At 55.6% G+C, this 5,241-nt stretch overlaps 1 long non-coding RNA gene across 2 annotated transcripts; it reads right to left on the reverse strand.

Annotated features, from left to right (window-relative positions):
* Positions 1-2,541: 2,541 nt before the first annotated feature.
* On the reverse strand, positions 2,542-4,786 carry LOC137460606 (uncharacterized). 2 transcript variants are annotated; one of them, XR_010992938.1, is made up of 5 exons: positions 4,033-4,082; positions 3,826-3,956; positions 3,460-3,701; positions 3,080-3,348; positions 2,542-2,799 (listed from the first exon to the last, which is right to left on the reverse strand). It is a non-coding gene; the product is annotated as an uncharacterized lncRNA (long non-coding RNA). The 2 variants fall into 2 exon arrangements; XR_010992937.1 differs by having other exon boundaries at positions 3,826-4,786.
* Between the last annotated feature and the right edge of the window lie 455 nt (positions 4,787-5,241).

The following is a 5,241-nucleotide window of genomic DNA, read 5'->3' on the forward strand; positions in this document are numbered from 1 at the left end:
TTTGATCATTTCATTTCAGAGAGCCCCCACTCCATTTCATTTCAGGCCAGCATTGCACCATTTGATCATTTCATTTCAGAGAGCCCCCACTCCGTTTCATTTCTGGCCAGCATTGCACCATTTGATCATTTCATTTCAGAGAGCCCCCAGTCCATTTCAATTCTGGCCAGCATTGCACCATTTGATCATTTCATTTCAGAGAGCCCCCAGTCCATTTCAATTCTGGCCAGCATTGCACCATTTGATCATTTCATTTCACAGAGCCCCCAGTCCATTTCAATTCTGGCCAGCATTGCACCATTTGATCATTTCATTTCAGAGAGCCCCCACTCCGTTTCATTTCTGGCCAGCATTACACCATTTCACCTGGTCTCATTTCAGAGAGCCCCCAGTCCATTTCATTTCAGGCCAGCATTGCACCATTTGATCATTTCATTTCAGAGAGCCCCACTCCGTTTCATTTCAGGCCAGCATTGCACCATTTCACCTGGTCTCATTTCAGAGAGCCCCCATACCGTTTCATTTCTGGACAGCATTGCACCATTTGATCATTTCATTTCAGAGAGCCCCCATGCCGTTTCATTTCAGGCCAGCATTGCACCATTTGATCATTTCATTTCAGAGAGGCCCCATACCGTTTCATTTCAGGCCAGCATTGCACCATTTGATCATTTCATTTCAGAGAGCCCCACTCCGTTTCATTTCTGGCCAGCATTGCACCATATCACCTGGTCTCATTTTAGAGAGCCCCCATGCCGTTTCATTTCAGGCCAGCATTGCACCATTTGATCATTTCATTTCAGAGAGGCCCCATACCGTTTCATTTCAGGCCAGCATTGCACCATTTGATCATTTCATTTCAGAGAGCCCCACTCCGTTTCATTTCTGGCCAGCATTGCACCATATCACCTGGTCTCATTTTAGAGAGCCCCCATACCGTTTCATTTCTGGCCAGCATTGCACCATATCACCTGGTCTCATTTTAGAGAGCCCCCATACTGTTTCATTTCTGGCCAGCATTGCACCATTTCACCTGGTCTCATTTCAGAGAGCCCCTACACCGTTTCATTTCAGGCCAGCATTGCACCATTTCACCTAGTCTCATTTCAGAGAGCCCCCACACCATTTCAATTCTGGCCAGCATTGCACCATTTGATCATTTCATTTCAGAGAGCCCCACTCCATTTCATTTCAGGCCAGCATTGCACCATTTCACCTGGTCTCATTTCAGAGAGCCCCCATACTGTTTCATTTCAGGCCAGCATTGCACCATTTCACCTGGTCTCATTTCAGAGAGCCCCACACCAGTTCATTTCAGGCCAGCATTGCACCATTTCACCTGGTCTCATTTCAGAGAGCCCCCACATCGTTTCATTTCAGGCCAGCATTGCACCATTTCACCTCTTGTCATTTCAGAGGGCCCCCACACCACTTCATTTCAGGCCAGCATTGCAACATTTCACCTCTTGTCAGTCCAGAGAGCCCCCACAACCAGTTCATTTCAGGCCAGCATTGCTCCATTTCACCTGGTCTCATTTCAGAGAGCCCCACACCACTTCATTTCAGGCCAGCATTGCACCATTTCACTTGGTCTCATTTCAGAGAGCCCCACACCATTTCATTTCAGGCCAGCATTGCAACGTTTCGTCTTTTCGTTTCAGAGAGCCCCGCGTCGTTTCGTCAACAGAAAATCCTGCTAAAAATACCTGCTTTTTCTGTGGATAGTCAAGAGTATTACCAATTGCTACATAAGAAGCTTTGCAATTGCCCCCGTTGGATCTGTCCTGTTAAATACCAAGGCTTCTGTAATGTAAAAACGAATTCCAAATACGGTAACGCACGGCTTGAAAACATCTATGAAATGTGTAACGATTGCTCAGGAACGGGGGGTCTTCCTTTGTGCCGCGAGGGTCGTCGCTTTGCTTTGGGCTTTTTTACATCATCTGGGATTTTTTGGCTCCTTAGTTTACATGCCGATAGGAACTGTTTTCCCCCTCACCCGCCGATTGCGCAACACATACCCTACGACTGAAAACCGACTGAAAAAATAAAACAACTGTTTACATCGACAGGAAAGAATGGGATCGATTGCTAAGTAGATACTTCGCAGCCGCCGAGCCGCCGAGCCGAGCCGCGCCGAGCCGAGCCGCCGAGCCGAGCCGCGCCGCGCCGAGCCGCCGAGCCGAGCCGCGCCGCGCCGAGCCGCCGAGCCGAGCCGAGCCGCCGAGCCGAGCCGCGCCGAGCCGAGCCGCCGAGCCGAGCCGCGCCGAGCCGAGCCGCCGAGCCGAGCCGCGCCGAGCCGAGCCGCGCCGAGCCGCCGAGCCGAGCCGCGCCGAGCCGCCGCGCCGAGCCGCCGAGCCGAGCCGCCGAGCCGAGCCGCCGAGCCGAGCCGCGCCGCCCTTTTAGGGGAAGAAAACCCTCTCGTTTGCCTGAGAGCGCCGAGGCGACTCGCCCCGAGACTATAAATCCAACTACAATCCTCTCCTCTCTATAGAGATATTCAGGAATGGTATTCATTGCGACGGTAAAGAGGCTCTGAAGTTACCCCCCCCACCGGATCTCCTCTCTGAGATGCAAGTGATGCCGGAACGGAAAAGCGATTTGCGCGTAGAGCAAAGCCAATTTTGGCAACGTACCTACCAAAGGGGAATCGATTGAAAGCGGCGGACTTACGCTGAGCGGTCGGGGGGGCGTCTCTTGCCGCCGCGCGTGGGAAGCGCCCCGCCGGCCTCCGCTCGGCAGGTTTTCCGTTCCGAGAAAAACCAACCCAACGCCGAAACCGGTGAGTGTTCAAAAACCCTACAACGCAAAGGAAAATCCGTGAGCTGTTGTGTACTAGAGATACGCACTGTAAGTTTACGTCTTTCAGAACCCCATGCAGCGCATTTCAAAGCCTCTTTTCAGACAAATTAATACCAGACTGCTGCGCCTAGTTAAACAGCAGAGCTATGAAGTTGCAAGAGAGGGGTGTCAGGGTTAGCTGGCCTCTTAGGGATTTTAATCCCCTCCGAGAACGTGCAAGCGTTTCAAACGAGCTGCTACGTAAGAACCCCCGAGAGCGGCAGAGGCTGGCGCTTACCTGGAAGGGAGCCCGAGGAAACCGGGAAGAATCTGAGCGAGGAGCTGAGCCCCGCCAAGCCCCCAACGTGCCGGTTCCTTCCGCCTCGCCTCGGGGAGCCCCGCGCCGGTTCCGTCCGGTTCCGTTCGCCTCGGTTCGCCTCTCCTCGTCTCGGGGGGCCCCGCGGGTGAGCTGCCGCGGGGAGTTTGAGTCGCCGCCGGCTGAGGCGAGGAAAAATCTTTTCCTTCGCTGAAAGCGCTATGCCGACTCACCCTAAAACTGAAACTTTCCTGTTTACATGGATAGTAAAGAATAGGGTCAATTGCTATATGAAAACCTTTGCAGTCTCCCCCATTGGAATGCTTAGTGGAACCCCCTGGTTCCACCCCGAGGGCTCTTACCTGTGGCAGCGATTTGCCTTTCTCCCTTGTGGGACGCCCCCTTAGGGCTTACACGTTACCCCTTTCCCTTGACAGCAGTCCTTTTCCTGCCTGAAGGCTCTTGTCTCTTCCTGGGGTGATCTGACTGAGTTAAAAGAGCTCTGCCTGAGAAGCCTCTAAGGGGGCGCCCGGAGAGGTCCTGCGCCTCGGCGGGCCCCGCGGCCCGACGGAGAGGGGTCCCGCCGCGGTCCTCGGAAACCGATCTGGGGGAAAAGACGAACGCCACGGCTCGGGTAACTGCCGGAGTTCTATAGGGCTCGCTACAGCCCTGGACGGCTGTGGGATCTCTCCTAAAGGTCTTGGAGCCGAGCGGTTTCACAAACTCACCTTACTTCTGTGAAAGAGGAGGTTGGACTATTTCCCAGAAGTCTGCTGCACGTTTTCCTGGTTTCTGCAGATAGTTTTCCTCCTTTTCTTACCAGCGACTTATGTGAAGTCTTAGGGCTTTTAATCCCCTCCTAGAACATTCAGGCGTATCGAACCTTCAGAGCACCTACACGGGAACCGCGGACAGCGACAGAGGCTGGCACTAACCTGGTGCGGAGCTCAGCCGGACGAAGGGAACCCACGGAAGCTAAAGGAAGACGAGCGGAGAGCAGACCTCGGCGGAGCCGGCTGGCGCCCGGGGGAGCCGAGCCCCGGCGCGCTTGGTGAGAGGCAGCCCGGCTGGGCGGAGCCGCCGTCTGTTCGGGGGAAGGAAATCCTCCGGCTTCACAGAGAGCCGAGCCGACTCGCCCTAAGACTGCCAATCTCTCCTGTTCATATAGGTAGTCAGGACTGGCACTAAGTGCCAGGTAACAAGGCTCTGAACTCACCCCCGCTGCGTCTCTTCCGTTACACACAAAGGCTGCTAGCAGGTAGAAGCCGATTGCAAGCAGAGCAAAGCAGTTTGAAAACAGAACTACGAAATGGGTCTCAAGGAATTAAAGAGGGGGAACCCTCCTCAGTGTGTGTTGGGGGGGGGATCCTTTGTTTCTTTTGCCTTTATTCTTTGTCCTGAGGTTTCTTTGGGTTTTGGTCTCTTTAATTTGAATGGAAGTAACCTCTGAGGAGAGCCCAGCGAAGCCTCCCCCCACACACAGGGGTGAGAATCCCCTACCTGGTCAGTGCTGCCCCCGCTCTTAAGGGGCCTGCTAGCATCTAAGGTGGATCTGGGGGTATCAAAGGGGAATTCGGGCACACAGAGAGGTATATGGGGAGGCTCTGGAGGGGCTCCAAAAGGACCTTTCAGTTGGATCCAACTGAGGCCACCGCCACCAAGCCACGCCCCCCAAACTGAGGCCGCCGCCAAGCCAGCCCCCCCACCCACCCAAACACATAGGCCGCCGGCAAGACAAGCAACCCCCCCACCCCCCCCCCAGCAACAGAAGCTGCCGCCGCCAAGCCAGCCACCCCCCAACCCCCCCCAAACCACAGAGGGCGCCACCACCAAGCCAGCCACCCCCAACCCCCACCCAATAACAGAGGCCGCCGCCAAACCAGCCACGCATCCCACCCACCCCAGTCACAACAGAGGCCGCCGCCACCAAGCCAGTCCCCCCCCCCTCCCAACACAGGCCACCGCCGCCAAGCCAGCCCCCCCCCCCCAACCACAGAGGCCACCGCCGCCAAGCCAGCCCCCCCCCCCCAACCACAGAGGCCACCGCCACCAAGCCAAGCCAGCCCCCCCCCACGGCCCACCCAGTAACAGAGGCCGCTGCCAAAAAGCCAGCCACCCCACACACACCCAAAAACATGGGCTGC

This window comes from Melanerpes formicivorus, unplaced genomic scaffold, assembly GCF_026170545.1.
Source record: "Melanerpes formicivorus ecotype bairdi unplaced genomic scaffold, bMelFor1.0.p_v2 SCAF_676, whole genome shotgun sequence".
NCBI lineage: Eukaryota > Metazoa > Chordata > Aves > Piciformes > Picidae > Melanerpes > Melanerpes formicivorus.